This window comes from Lissotriton vulgaris, chromosome 4_1 (genome assembly GCF_964263255.1).
Source record: "Lissotriton vulgaris chromosome 4_1, aLisVul1.2, whole genome shotgun sequence".
Classification (NCBI taxonomy): Eukaryota; Metazoa; Chordata; class Amphibia; order Caudata; family Salamandridae; genus Lissotriton; species Lissotriton vulgaris.
The window spans coordinates 599,651,786-599,666,471 of NC_141691.1; positions in this window are offsets into that span (position 1 = coordinate 599,651,786).

A 14,686-nucleotide genomic window follows, 5' to 3' on the forward strand; every position below is an offset into this window, starting at 1 on the left:
CGATGCTGGAGAGCCACCAGTAGGCACCACAGCAGGCGGCACCTACCAGTCGGCCAGGCACGCGCGGGGGCGGAACCGGCCTCGTCGCCAGTGTAGCGCGCGAGGTCTGGGCCTCGCACGTGATGATGCAGGTGAAGGAAGCGGACACACACACAGGTAAGAGGGTATGCCGGAAAGACCCCGAGCGGTCTTCCGCGCTTTTATTATATACCTCGGGGCGTGCCCGTCCCGAGGGTGAGGGCGTGCGTGTGTGTGTGTGGATACAATGTTGTCCAGAGGCCGGGTGGCTCTCTACAATAATGAGGAAATCACACTAAAAATCCACCATATTCAATCTAAAATGTGTCAAATAAAATATGCATCAGGGGTTACTCACAAAAAAAAGCAACTCTAACTGGAGGCGCTTGATTCAAGCCTAGGCCCAACTCTCCAGTGCTGGTGCACGCTCTGCTTCCCCCCCTTTTTTAGGCTTCACCTGTACAGCGCTTGCGATGTGCTTGAGAAATCTCTTGGGCCTTATTTATGAAGGCCTTGCGCCACCGGTGCGTCACTTTTTCCCATGTTAAAAGTGGCGCACCGGTGGCGCAAGGCCTTCATAAATAAGGTCCCTTGTTTTTAATATAAACTTAATAGGGACTCCTCTCTTTCCTGGCTTTTCATTGGTTCCTGTGTGAATCACTTACTTTAACTCCATTTCTATTGGCTAGTGCATATTTCCCTTCATTTGCCAATGCTTGCTCCTCATCTGCTTCTTATTAGTTTCCTGCTGTTAAAATACTGTTACCATCCACTTTTGTGGAATTATATTTTCATAAAGATTTGCCTTTTACTCTTGCAGCATATTTCTATAACAGTTTATCACCCGGAGAGATTCAGTGACTTGCATAGAATCACAGGATGTTGCAAGGCGCCGCCAAGACTTGAACAAAGATCCCCAGCTCTCAGTCAGCAGCTCTGGCCGCTGTCCCACATCCTCTCCATTCCGATGTTATCTGAATGGGAGCTCTTTCCTTCTCCAAGACGATGAATGATGTAAACAGCTCTTTATTCATTACATATGCAAAACTGGGGCCTTACCAATGCTTGTCTGTGTGCTTTCTCCTGCTTTTCCGTCATTTTTTACTGCTTTCACTTTCCTCCCTCCCCACACCTGTTTTTCTGAGTGCTTTTTCCTGTTTTTCCTTTGTTTTTCACTGATTCTCCTTGTTTTTTTCTCATTTAAAGCTCCTGCCTCCTGCCCATTTTCCAGCCTCCCACCTAGCCCCGCCCACTTCCTCCTCCTACTACCTACTTAATGGAGGCTGCACCGTGACCCCATTGAGCAGGCCGAGCTGTTTCGGGCTGCTTCACCGCCCTTCTTCCTCCTTGTTTTTCTGAGTGCTTTTCCTGCTTTCGCCTCATTTTTCACTGCTTTCCCCTTTCCCCCATTTTTGAGTACTTTCCCCCTGCTTTTGCCTCGTTTTTGACTGCTTTCTCATTCCTCTCTCCCATTTTTCTGAGTGTTTTCTCCTGTTTTTCACTGCTTCTCCTTGCTTTTTCCTTATTTGCAGCTCCCACCTACCCCTGCCTCTCAGCACTACTCCCTCCTCCTAGGGGTTACTTAATGGAGGCTGCAGCGCTGCCCCATTGAGCAGGTTCCAGGCCCAGCTCTCTCGTGCTGCTGAACGGCTCTGCTTCCTCCCTGTTTTCCTAAGTGCTTTCTCCAGCTTTTCCCTTGTTTTTTACTGCTTTCACCCTCCTTTCCCCTATGTTTATGAGTGCTTTCTCCTGCTCTTGCCTCATTTTTGTTACTAGTTTCTTCTTCCTCTCCCCATTTTTCTTCAGCCTTGTTTTTCCTGCTTTCTCCTTGTTTTCCCCCATTTTACTGATTGTTTTGTCTGCTTTTACCTCATTTTACAGCTTTCTTCTTCATTTACTCTGTTTTTCTGAGTGATTTTGCCTGCTTTTCCTTTGGTTTTTACTGCTTCTCCTTCCTTCACCCCCCTGTTTTTCTGAGTGATTTTTCCTGCTTTTCCCTTGCTTTTCACTGCTTCTCCCTGTTTTTTAGGGCTCGCCTGCTAATGCGCTTGCGCATTGCTGGCGAGAGATATTGGGGCTTAACCAGAGCTTAACTATCGGGCGATTTCATGCAGTGCCCGTGAAAAGCGCGTGCACATCAAAGCCATCTGCTTCCCTCCCACAGCTTCCCCCAGCGTGCGCTCTGCCTCAGGCATTTCTCCTCCCCTAATTATTCACGGCCGGTTGGCCGTATTTTCACTTTTACGGCCGCCAGGTCGTGTCTCGTTCTTTCATGGATTCCATACACATCCTTCAAGATTACAGCGAACGTTTCCCAGAGCCCTAAACAGAACGAATCCAGACGGCCACTTTTTCACAACTTTGAGGAATGTGCTAATGTTGCTGTCATAGTTGACATAATCACACTTATAGTGCCATTGCACTCTTCCTTCGTGTAGTCTTCTATTTCCCTTCAGCTCCGGATTAATTATGCAGACCATGTCAGTGACTACACCAGAATCTATTCTGCTTTTCATATACGAAATATATAGGTATATAGAATGATGTTAAATCTACAGATTGAAAAAATGCATAAATATTTCTCTGTGCTAAAGCATCCCGTTACTTTGAAATTGTTCTCTTTCTGCAAAATTCTCACTCTATCTTTCTGGTCTATCTCTATCTCTGCTCTCCTCCCGCTGTTCGCCTCCCTGTCGTCTGTCCCCTGTCTCTGCATCTCCCGCTCTCTCTCTGCTGCCCTCTGTCCTTGCAATCCTCCATCCCTCTCACTGCCCCTGCTGCTGTTTCCCTTTCTCTGCATCTCGCCTGCTCTCTGGCTGTCTCCAGTGATGTGACCCGGTCTCTCTCTCTGCCACACTTAGGCTGCTCTCTGACTGTCTTCAGTGACCTCTCTCTGTCGCTGCTCGCCCCTCTCTCAGCCGCCCTCTGTCTGTCTAGGCTGATCTCTGACTGTCTCCAGTGGCCTCTGTCTGTCTCTGATCACCCCTCCTCACCATCACACACCCTCACATCCACTCACCCTCACACCCTCACCCACCCTCACACCCCCTCACCCTCACCCCCTCACCCTCACACACCCTCACTCACCCTCACCCCCACAACCCTCTCACCCTCACACCCCCTCACCCTCACCCCCCTCACCCTCACACACCCTTACCCTCACCCTCACCCCCTCACCCTGACACACCCTGTCACCCTCACACCCTCACCCTCACACACCCCCACCCTAACCCCCTCACCCTCACCTTCACACCCCCTCACTCACCCTCACATACCCTCACTCACCCTCACACCCCCTCACTCACCCCTCACCCTCACTGCCCTCACCCACCCTCACACACCTTCACACCCCCTCACACACCCACTCACCCTCACACACCCTTACCCTCACCCCATCACCCTCACACACCCTCAGTCACCCTCACACTCACACTGCCTCACCATCACACACCCTCACATCCTCTCACCCTCACACCCTCACCCACCCCCACACCCCCTCACCCTCACACCCTCACTCATCCTCATCCCCTCATCCTCACACACCCTCACTCACCCTCACATGCTCACCCCCCTCACAACCCTCTCACCTTCACTTACCCTCACTCTCACACACCCTCACCCTCACACACCCTCACCCTCACACCCCCTCACCCTCACACACCCTTACCCTCATCCCCTCACCCTCACACACCCTCAGTCACCCTCACCCCCTCACCCTCACCCCTCACACACCCTCACTCACCCTCACACACCCTCACCCTCACACCCCCTCACACTCACACCCCCTCACTCACCCTCACTCTCACACCCCCTCACACACCCTCACACACTCACTCACCCTCACCCTCACACCCTCTCACCCTCGCACCCCTCACCCTCACACCCCCTCACCCTCACCCACCCTCACACCTCCTCACCATCACATACCCTCACATCCTCTCACCCTCACACACCCTCACTCACCCTCACCCACCCTCACACCCTCACCCACCCTCACACCCCCTCACCTTCACACCCCCTCACTCTCACACCCTCACTCACCCTCACCCGCTCATCCTTACACACCCTCACTCACCCTCACACCTCACCCCCCCTCACAACCCTCTCACCCTCACCCTCACCCACCCTCACACCCCCTCACCCACACACACCCTTACCCTCACCCCCTCACCCTCAGTGACCCTCACACCCTCACCCTCACACCCCCTCACCCTCACACCCCTCACCCTCACCCACTCACCCTCACACACCCTCACTCACCCTCACACCCCCTCACACACCCTCACACCCCTCACTCACCCTCATACCCCCTCACACACCTTCACAACCCCTCACACACCCACTCACCCTCGCACACCCTCACCCTCACATCCCCCCACCCACACACCCCTCACCCTCATACCCCTCAACCTCACACCTCCTCATCCTCACACCCTCACCCTCACACCCTCACCCGACTGCCTTCACTCACCTCACACACCCTCCCATGCATCTACAATAAACACTAGCATAGCCATAGCAAAACATGCATAGCTAAAAAACAAGCATAGGATAGCAAAACAAAACCTAGCATAACAAAACAAGACATAGCATAGCAAAACACAACAAAGCATAGCACAGCTTAAAAAACACAACAAAACATAGCATAACAAAACACAAGAAAGCATAGCAAAACAAAACCTAGCATAACAATACACAACAAAACATATCATAAGATAAAACATGGCATAGCAAAACAAAGCATTGCATAAAAAAACATAGCAAAACACAAAGCATAGTGTAACAAAACACAGCATACATAACAAAACATAGCATAATAAAGCATATCAAAACATAACATAACTTAGCATAACAAAACACAACAAAACATAGCATAGCATAACAAAACACAACATAGCATAGCATAACAAAACAAAGCTTGGCATAGCATAACAAAACAGCATAACATAGCATAGCATAACAAAACATAGCATAACAAAACATAGCGTAGCAAAACAAAGCATTGCATAATAAAACACAACAAAACATTGCATAGCATAACAAAACATAGCATAGCATAACAAAGCATAGCATAGTAAAACACAACAAAACATAGCATAACAAAACATAGCATAGCATAACAAAACAAAGCATAGGATAGCAAAACTTAACATAGCATAGCATTAAAAACAAAGCATAGGATAGCAAAACAAACCATAGCATAGCATAACATAACATAACATAATAAAACATAGCATAACAAAACACAACAACACATAGAATAAAAAACATAGCAAAACACAACAAAACATAGCATAGCTTAACAAAACACAACATAGCATAGCATAACAAAACAAAGCTTAGCATAGCATAACAAAACATAGCATAACATAGCATAGCATAACAAAACATAGCATAACAAAACATAGCATAGCAAAATAAAGCATAGCATAATAAAACACAACAAAACATTGCATAGCATAACAAAACATAACATAGCATAACAAAGCATAGCATAGCAAAACACAATACCACTCAGTGCCACATAATTATATGCTACATAATTACACTGCACTCAATGCAACATACTCTCAAATTACAACTCAGTGCCACATAATTACACACCACATAATTACACTCTACTGAATGCAACACACTCCACACAATACCACTCAGTGCTACACAATTACATGCCACATAATTACACTGCACTGAATGCAGCATACACTCCAAATACCACTCAGTGCCACATAATAACACTCTACTGAATGCAAGACACACTCCACACTATACCACCCAGTGCCACATAATTATGTTACATAATTACACTGTACTCAAACCAACATACACTCCAAACAATACCACTCAGTGCCACATAATTACACACCACACAATTACACTCTACTGAATACCTCAAACACTCCACACAATACCACTCAGTGACACATAATGATATACTACATAATTACACTGCACTCAATGTAACATACTCTCCAAATACCACTCAGTGCCACATGATTACACACCACATAATTACACTCTACTGAATGCAACACACTCCACACAATACCACTCAGTGCCACATAATTACAAGCCACACAATTACGCTCTACTGAATACAACATACACTCCTCATAATACCACTGAGTGCCACATAATTACATGCAACATAATTACACTCTACTCAATGCATCATACACTCCAAATACCACTCAGTGCCACATAATTACATGCCACATAATTACACTGCACTCAATGCAACATACACTCCAAATACCACTCAGTGCCACATAATTACACGCCACATAATTACACTGCACTCAATGCAACATACACTCCAAATACCACTCAGTGCCACAGAGTTATATGCCACATAATTACACTGCACTCAATGCAACATACACTCCAAATACCACTCAGTGCCGCATAAGTACACACCACATAATTACACTCGACTGAATGCAACACACTCCACACAATACCACTCAGTGCCACATAATTACAAGCCACACAATTAAACTCTACTGAATACAACATACACTCCTCATAATACCACTCAGTGCCACATAATTACACGCAACATAATTACACTCTACTCTATGCAACATACACTCCAAATACCACTCAGTTCCACATAGTTACACGCCACATTATTACACTGCACTCAATGCAACATACGCTCCAAATACCCCTCAGTGCCACATAATTACACGCCACATAATGACACTGCACTCAATGTAACATACACTTCAAATACCACTCAGTGCCACATAATTACACACCACATAATTACACTTAACTGAATGCAACACACTCCACAAAATACCACTCAGTGCCACATAATTACAAGCCACACAATTACACTCTACTCAATGCAACATACACTCCAAATACCACTCAGTTCCACATAGTTACATGCCACATTATTACACTGCACTCAATGCAACATGCGCTCCAAATACCATTCAGTGCCACATACTTACACGCCACATAATTACACTGCACTCAATGCAACATACACTCCAAATACCACTCAGTGCCACATAATTACACTGCACTCAATGTAACATACACTCCAAATACCACTCAGTGCCACATAATTACATGCCACATAATTACACTCTACTGAATGCAACACACACTCCACACAATACCACTCAGTGCCACATAATTATATGCTACATAATTACACTGCACTCAATGCAACATACACGCCAAACAATACCACTCAGTGCCACATTATTACACGCCACACAATTACACTCTACTGAATACAACATACACTCACACAATTCCAGTCAGTGCCACATTATTATATGCTACATAATTACACTGCGCTCAACGCAACATACACTCTAAATACCACTCAGTGCCACATAATTACACGCCACATAATTACACTGCACTCATGCAAAATACACTCCAAATACCACTCAGTGCCACATAGTTATATGCCACATAATTACACTGCACTCAATGCAACATACGCTCCAAATACCCCTCAGTGCCACATAATTACACGCCACATAATGACACTGCACTCAATGCAACATACACTCCAAATACCGCTCAGTGCCACATAATTACACACCACATAATTACACTTAACTGAATGCAACACACTCCACAAAATACCACTCAGTGCCACATAATTGCAAGCCACACAATTACACTCTACTGAATACAACATACACTCCTCATAATACCACTCAGTGCCACATAATTACATGCAACATAATTACACTCTACTCAATACAACATACCCTCCAAATACCACTCAGTGCCACATAACTACACGCAACATAATTACACTCTACTCAATGCAACATGCGCTCCAAATACCATTCAGTGCCACATACTTACACGCCACATAATCACACTGCACTCAATGCAACATACACTCCACATACCACTCAGTGCCACATAATTACACTTAACTGAATGCAACACACTCCACAAAATACCACTCAGTGCCACATAATTACAAGCCACACAATTAAACTCTACTGAATGCAACATACACTCCTCATAATACCACTCAGTGCCACATAATTACATGCAACATAATTACACTCAATGCAATACACTCCAAATACCACTCAGTTCCACATAGTTACACGCCACATTATTACACTGCACTCAATGCAACATGCGCTCCAAATACCATTCAGTGCCACATACTTACACACCACATAATTACACTGCACTCAATGCAACATACACTCCAAATACCACTCAGTGCCACATAATTACACTGCACTCAATGTAACATACACTCCAAATACCACTCAGTGCCACATAATTACATGCCACATAATTACACTCTACTGAATGCAACACACACTCCACACAATACCACTCAGTGCCACATAATTATATGCTACATAATTACACTGCACTCAATGCAACATACACGCCAAACAATACCACTCAGTGCCACATAATTACACGCCACACAATTACACTCTACTGAATACAACATACACTCACACAATTCCAGTCAGTGCCACATTATTATATGCTACATAATTACACTGCGCTCAACGCAACATACACTCTAAATACCACTCAGTGCCACATAATTACACGCCACATAATTACACTGCACTCAATGCAACATACAGTCCAAATTCCACTCAGTGCCACATAATTATATGCTATATCTTTACACTGCGCTCAATGCAACATACACTCCAAATACCACTCAGTGCCACATAATTACACGCCACATAATTACTCTATCGCCCTCACTCTATCTGTCAATCGCCCTCACTCTATCACCCTCACTCTGTCTATCACCTAATTACTCTATCGCCCTCACTCTATCTGTCAATCGCCCTCACTCTATCACCCTCACTCTGTCTATCACCCTCACTCTATCGCCCTCACTCTATCTATTGCCCTCTATCTATCTAACGCCCACACTCTATCTATCGCCCGCACTCTGTCTATCTATCTATCTATCGCCCTCACTCTATCACCCTCACTCTCTCTATCTGTCTATCGCCCAACTCTATCGCCATCATTCTATCTATCTATCGCCCTCCCTCTATCTATCTATCGCCCTCACTCTATCTATCTATCGCATTAACTCTATCTATCGCACTCTCTCTATCTATTGCATCACCACAGCATCACTCAGCACCACCACAGCATCACTCAGGGGCACCACAACATCACTATGCGCTACCACAGCATCAATGAACGCCACAGCATCACTCGTCGCCACCACAGCATCAATCTGTGCAACCATTCAACAACTGGTACAAATAAGTTCTCTCAATGTTTCAAGCTTTTTTTTTTTTTTAATTTGTTTTTTATTGTTGCATCATAGTATATGGGTACAGTGTAAATCATCTGCTGACGTGGCGTCAACATTCAGCCACGATCAGCCAGGCGCGCAACGTTTCTTTGTTTTTATACAACTGGTACAATCAGGTACTTCCTATATTAAACAGTACAGATCGAGCAAATAGGTCTTCAGGCTGGGATACAGTGGATGTATTCTGTAAGGGGGACGGATATAACAGTGGGCATGTGAGTTCCCGCCTCGAGGGCGTAGGATCGGGGCCTGTACAGTTTGCATAGTGGTGCTACCAGATAATGGGGCGGACAAAACTGTGGGGGGGAAGCATATGGGCGCTAGCAGGGTCCAGGTACGGGGATACTGGTGACGGCCGTCGGGGTGGGGCAAGGGGTCTCCCAGTTTGCATTCTCAGGGGCGGGGGACGGACAGGGGGTGCATGTGAGTGATGGGGTGGGTGATATAGTAGATGGGAATTGACCAGGATGCGTGGGGCACCGGGATTTGGCCCGGGGATGGTCGACACTATGCAGGGACTACCGGCCCTCTCGGGCGGGGGGGGGAGTTGTAGGCGGGGCTTCTGCATGCAAGGACTGCCGGAAGCTATGAAGGAGCATGGCCCATTCCATGGAAATGGGAATTTTACGCGCGCCCCTGGCCTCCTCTTCCCTAAGAGCATCCTCCTCCGCCGCCGCCCACTTACAGACCGCCCCTGTCCATGCCGCTACAGGGGGGCCCTCCGGGGACCGCCAGTGCATGGCTATGCATCTGTTCGCCAACAGTAGCGCCAAGGACACGAAGCGTCTATGCACCGGTTCTTGCTTAGGGACATGAAAGATGCCTAGTGCGCTGGACTCCCAGGTGGCTAGTGTGGTAAGACCTGTGAGTTCCGTCAGTGTTCCGTGTACCGCCTAGGCATGAGCGAATTTTGCGGATCTCGCGTTCGCGAATTTTGCGGATTTGCGGATTCGCAATCCGCAAAATCCGCGAATTCCCGCGAATTTGCGGATTTTTTTTTTTTTGTGTTCGCCCGTGTTTCTGCCAGTTCGCGAGGGTTTTGTACACTTTCGCAAATTGCGAACTTACCTGTCGGGTCGCAAGTTTCGCGAACTTGTTGTTTCTACGTGTCCAGCCTGTTTGGGACACTCTTCTTCATCACTGCCACTCTCTGTCACCACTGCCACTCTCTGACTACTCATGCCACCCTCTGGCCCACCCATGCCACCCTCTGTTTCATCACCACACCCTCTGGTTGTCCAGTGTACATTATTTTCGGCAAAGCAAAGCACACCTTCCCTGCCTCAAGTGACCTGAATTAATTTGGGGCTGATTAATGTGTCACAGAATATTTTTTTAGCTGGCACCTGCTTCCTTAGTGCGCCCTGATTAGTGATCTTTTGCACTTGCTAAGTGCTTTCATTGTTGCAAAATTAGTTACAACACCTGCCCTGCCCCAACTGACAATAATGAATTAGGGGCTGATTAATGGATTTTAACTTCCAGCCTGGCTCCTGCTTGTCTCCCTTAGCTGTAATTCAGGACCTTTGTGGCATATGTGTAACTATTCTGAGGTTCAGAGCAGGGTCACATAATAGTTTCAACTGGCAACTGAACTCTGGAGGGGCCCCTCAGGAAGCACTACAGGAAATGGCTACTAATGATGAGCCTGAACTTTTGAACCTGGTAAGTAGTTACTTTCAGTTTTGCTAAGATCGTATTTCTGCAATTTTGCACTTATTCGCGGGGCGCGAACTCACGCGAACTCACGCGAACAGTGCGAGCAGTGCGAGCAAAATCCGCTGCTCGCGGATTTGCGGATTTTGCGGGAGATTCGCAAATCTCGCGGATTGCGGATTTCCCGAAAATCCGCAAAATCCGCGAACGGAACGGATTTTCCGCCCACCCCTAGTACCGCCTGCCATAAGGGGTGAAGGTTGGGACAGCTCCAAAACATGTGACGAAAATCCGCATCAGGGGATCAACATCTGGGGCATAGGAATGGTGTGGAGGGATAGAACTTCTGCAAGCGCGCTGGGGTGAGGTATGCCCTGTGCAATATATAGTATTGGATGTTTTTGAAGCGGGCATTCATAGAGACGCGTTTTGGGGCCTGAAGTTCTTTAGTCCACTCCGAGTCGTGTAGTGTGCGACCAATGTCCTCCTCCCACTTGGCACGTAAGGTCGGCAGAGGAGCGTGCGAGAGTTCCCGTATAGATTTATATAGCCAGGTGACCAAGTGGCGTCCCACTCCCATATGTAGGATAGTATGTATTACTGGATGCGTGTCTGGCTCGCCTGTTCGGAGATTATAATGGGGCCGGTACCCTTCGAGCAACTGTCGGTATCTAAGGAATTGACCTGGGGGGAGCCCGTATTCAGCGACCAGTCGGTCGAGTGATTTCAGCTGACCTTCTTCAAAGAGCGACTCCATATCTGTGATGCCACAGCGCGACCATTCGGTCAACAGTGGAGCAGTGAAGTAGGAATCCTGCCTGGGGCTGCCTACCAACGGTAGTAGCGGGGAGTATGGAGGTCTACCGGGGGACATCCGGTGGATCCGCATCATGCACCGGCGCACTATCGCCACCTGGAGGGGGTATGTTCGTCGGGGCTTGGTGCCTGGGAGGAGAAGACGGGTGAGTTCCGGGGTCGTGACTCTGCCGGCCGGGGTAAAAGTCTCCTGGGGGTAACGGTCCGCCGTCCAGTATGACAGCCATTGGAGCTGCGCCGCAAGGAAATAAGACTCGAAGGACGGAGCTCCGAGCCCACCTTGTGTTGTGGGAAGTTGGAGGGTTTTCAGGGCAACCCTGTGTCAGCCCGCGCCCCAGATAAGGGTACCTAGGAGGGAGTCGATGTCTCGGAAGAAGGACCCGGGTGGCACTACCGGTAGATTTGTGAAGTGATAGAGGAGTCGGGGAAGCATCACCATTTTATCCAGGGCTATCCGTCCTATTGGGGCCAGCGGGAGTTTATTCCAGAAGGCAACAGTGCTTTACGGTGGTTACCCTCAAAGATGTCTGCCGGAAAGTGGTACAGGCGGACACCGAGGTACCGGGGAGCTTCTGCGGGCCATGAGAGTTTATGTGGTCCGAGCTCGACTTGCCGGGGGGGTAGACTCGGGTGAAAGGGGTAGACTGTGGACTTGTCCCAGTTCACTTGGAGTCCCGAGGCGTTTGCAAATGCAGCCAGTGTTACCCCTATGGGGGCCAGGTCCGTCTCGATGTCTCGGACATATATGAGAATGTCGTCCGGGTACATGGAGACGCAATGTGTACCGTCCGGGAGTAGAATGCCCCAGTTCATACCCCCCTGGCGCAGCCGAACCGCCAGCGGCTCGACTGCTAGCGCGAATAAGAGAGGCGACAGGGGGCACCCCTGTCTCGTGCCTCGGCGAACTTCGAACGCCGGTGAGATGCGCTTTCCGATACGTACACGCGTGGTCAGATCGGTGTACAGAAGGCGTGTGTATGCCGTGAGCGTCGAGCCGATGTTTAGGCGCCGCAGGACTGAGAATATATAAGGCCAAGTGAGAGTGTCGAACGCCTTCTCCAGGTCCATAATGAGGCAGGCAGCGCGGGGAAATCTGTCACGTACCTGATCCCCGACATGGTAGATTCAATGTTTCAAGCTTTATTACAAATGTCGCAAAAAGATGTTAATATTTCACTTCTGTTCTTAGATTTTCGTCACAATAAAATACACTGAACATAATCTTCACAAAAGTTATTTACAAAAGTTTAAGCTATTGCCATTATAAATTACAATAACTTTTATTTAAGTATTACTTATTTTAAAAAAATAAAAGCCATTGTTATTTGTAATATTAATACATCTAAGACACGTAAATACAACACATATTGCATTACAAATGCTATAGGTGTCACATTTGCGAAATTTATAGCTATTGGCATTGTAAATGGCAAAGCTAATAATTTCGCTATTTTCAAAACCAACACATAAATAAAACAAATTCATTTACGAGACCTATTGCATTGCAAATGCTTGTTTCATTTGCTGTTCCTGCCTGCTGCCTGTTTTCCCGCCTCCTGCCGAGCCACGCCACCACTTCCCAGCCCCTCTCTCTCCTCCCAAGACCAACTTAATGGAGGCCGCATCTTGACCCCATCGAGCAGGCCCCAGTCCCAGCTCTCCCATGCTACTGCTTTCTCCTTCCTTTCCCCCATTTTTGAGCGCTTTCACCAAATTTTTCGCTGCTTTCTCCTTCCTCTCCCATGATTTTTTGAATGCTTTCTCCTGCTTTTGCCTAATTTTTCACTGCTTTCTCAGCAAAGCAGCTAGCAACTCCAGCGCCTTGAAATGCTTACGGGTGATTTGTTGTGCTTTATAAATCATGATTGATTGATTGAAAGACATTGAGTACTTAGTATGCTTGTTATCATTTGCTCTACTGTTCTTTCATACCAATAGTTAATTCTCCTGTAGTACTGGGAAAGTAAACAACCTTCAAATTACAAATCAGGCACACACTACAGAATGTGTGTTGCATTGTATACATTTTAGGACAAGACCAGTGGCTCCTACTACGCTACTCAAATCTTGCTTTATTAAAATAGCAGCATTCACGAATGATGGACAAACTACAAGTCCCATGAGGCTTAGCAAATAATAAGCAAATAGGAGAAAAACATTAGTTCCAACAATGACCCATCAAACCATTTAAGGTATAGAAAAACCTATCTTCACTGTGAACAGTCATCTTTTCTTGCTGGTTGCAGTCAAGATAAGTATTTCTCTTTCTCATTGCAAATGTATTTTTCATTTGAGTGGTTTATAACTTTTATTGCTTGGTTGTACCTTTCTGGTCATAATTGTATTCCTTGTGAGCTGTGTGGGGCGTGCGCCTGTAATCCCCACTCTCTTTATTGTCCATTGCTTGCATCCTTCTCGCAATGCACGGTGCAGCAGCCTTTTATCTCTGCAGCCTTCCTTTGTTTGGAGCACATTCAAATCCTTCTTTCAGCTGCGTTGTTTTTCGGAGTGCACTTCAGCTCCGAAACAGTCTCCGTCTTCATTCCATGCTTTATGTTGACTTCTTGCTGGCATCGGATTTCAGGGAAATGCCTTTGGGGTCGCAGCCTTGCTTTCTCCTCCCATTTTTAGGTCTTGGACTAGCGTCGCACTGCGCAGCAGTGTGGGCAGAGCTCCGAGATTTAATGTTTTCTAGATGTTTTCTACAGTGGGGCTTGAACCTGCCCCACTTCTCCATTGGCTGGCTTCCTAAACGAAGGCCAGCCATTGGAGGAGAGGGGCATCACTCCATTCAAGCCCCATATTTTCCAGATTCGGGGGCGTTTCTCTCTCGTCTATGGATTTTTTTAAGCCCCACCCCTTTTCTAGTGGTGGGCGTTTGTGGGGGGTTTTTTT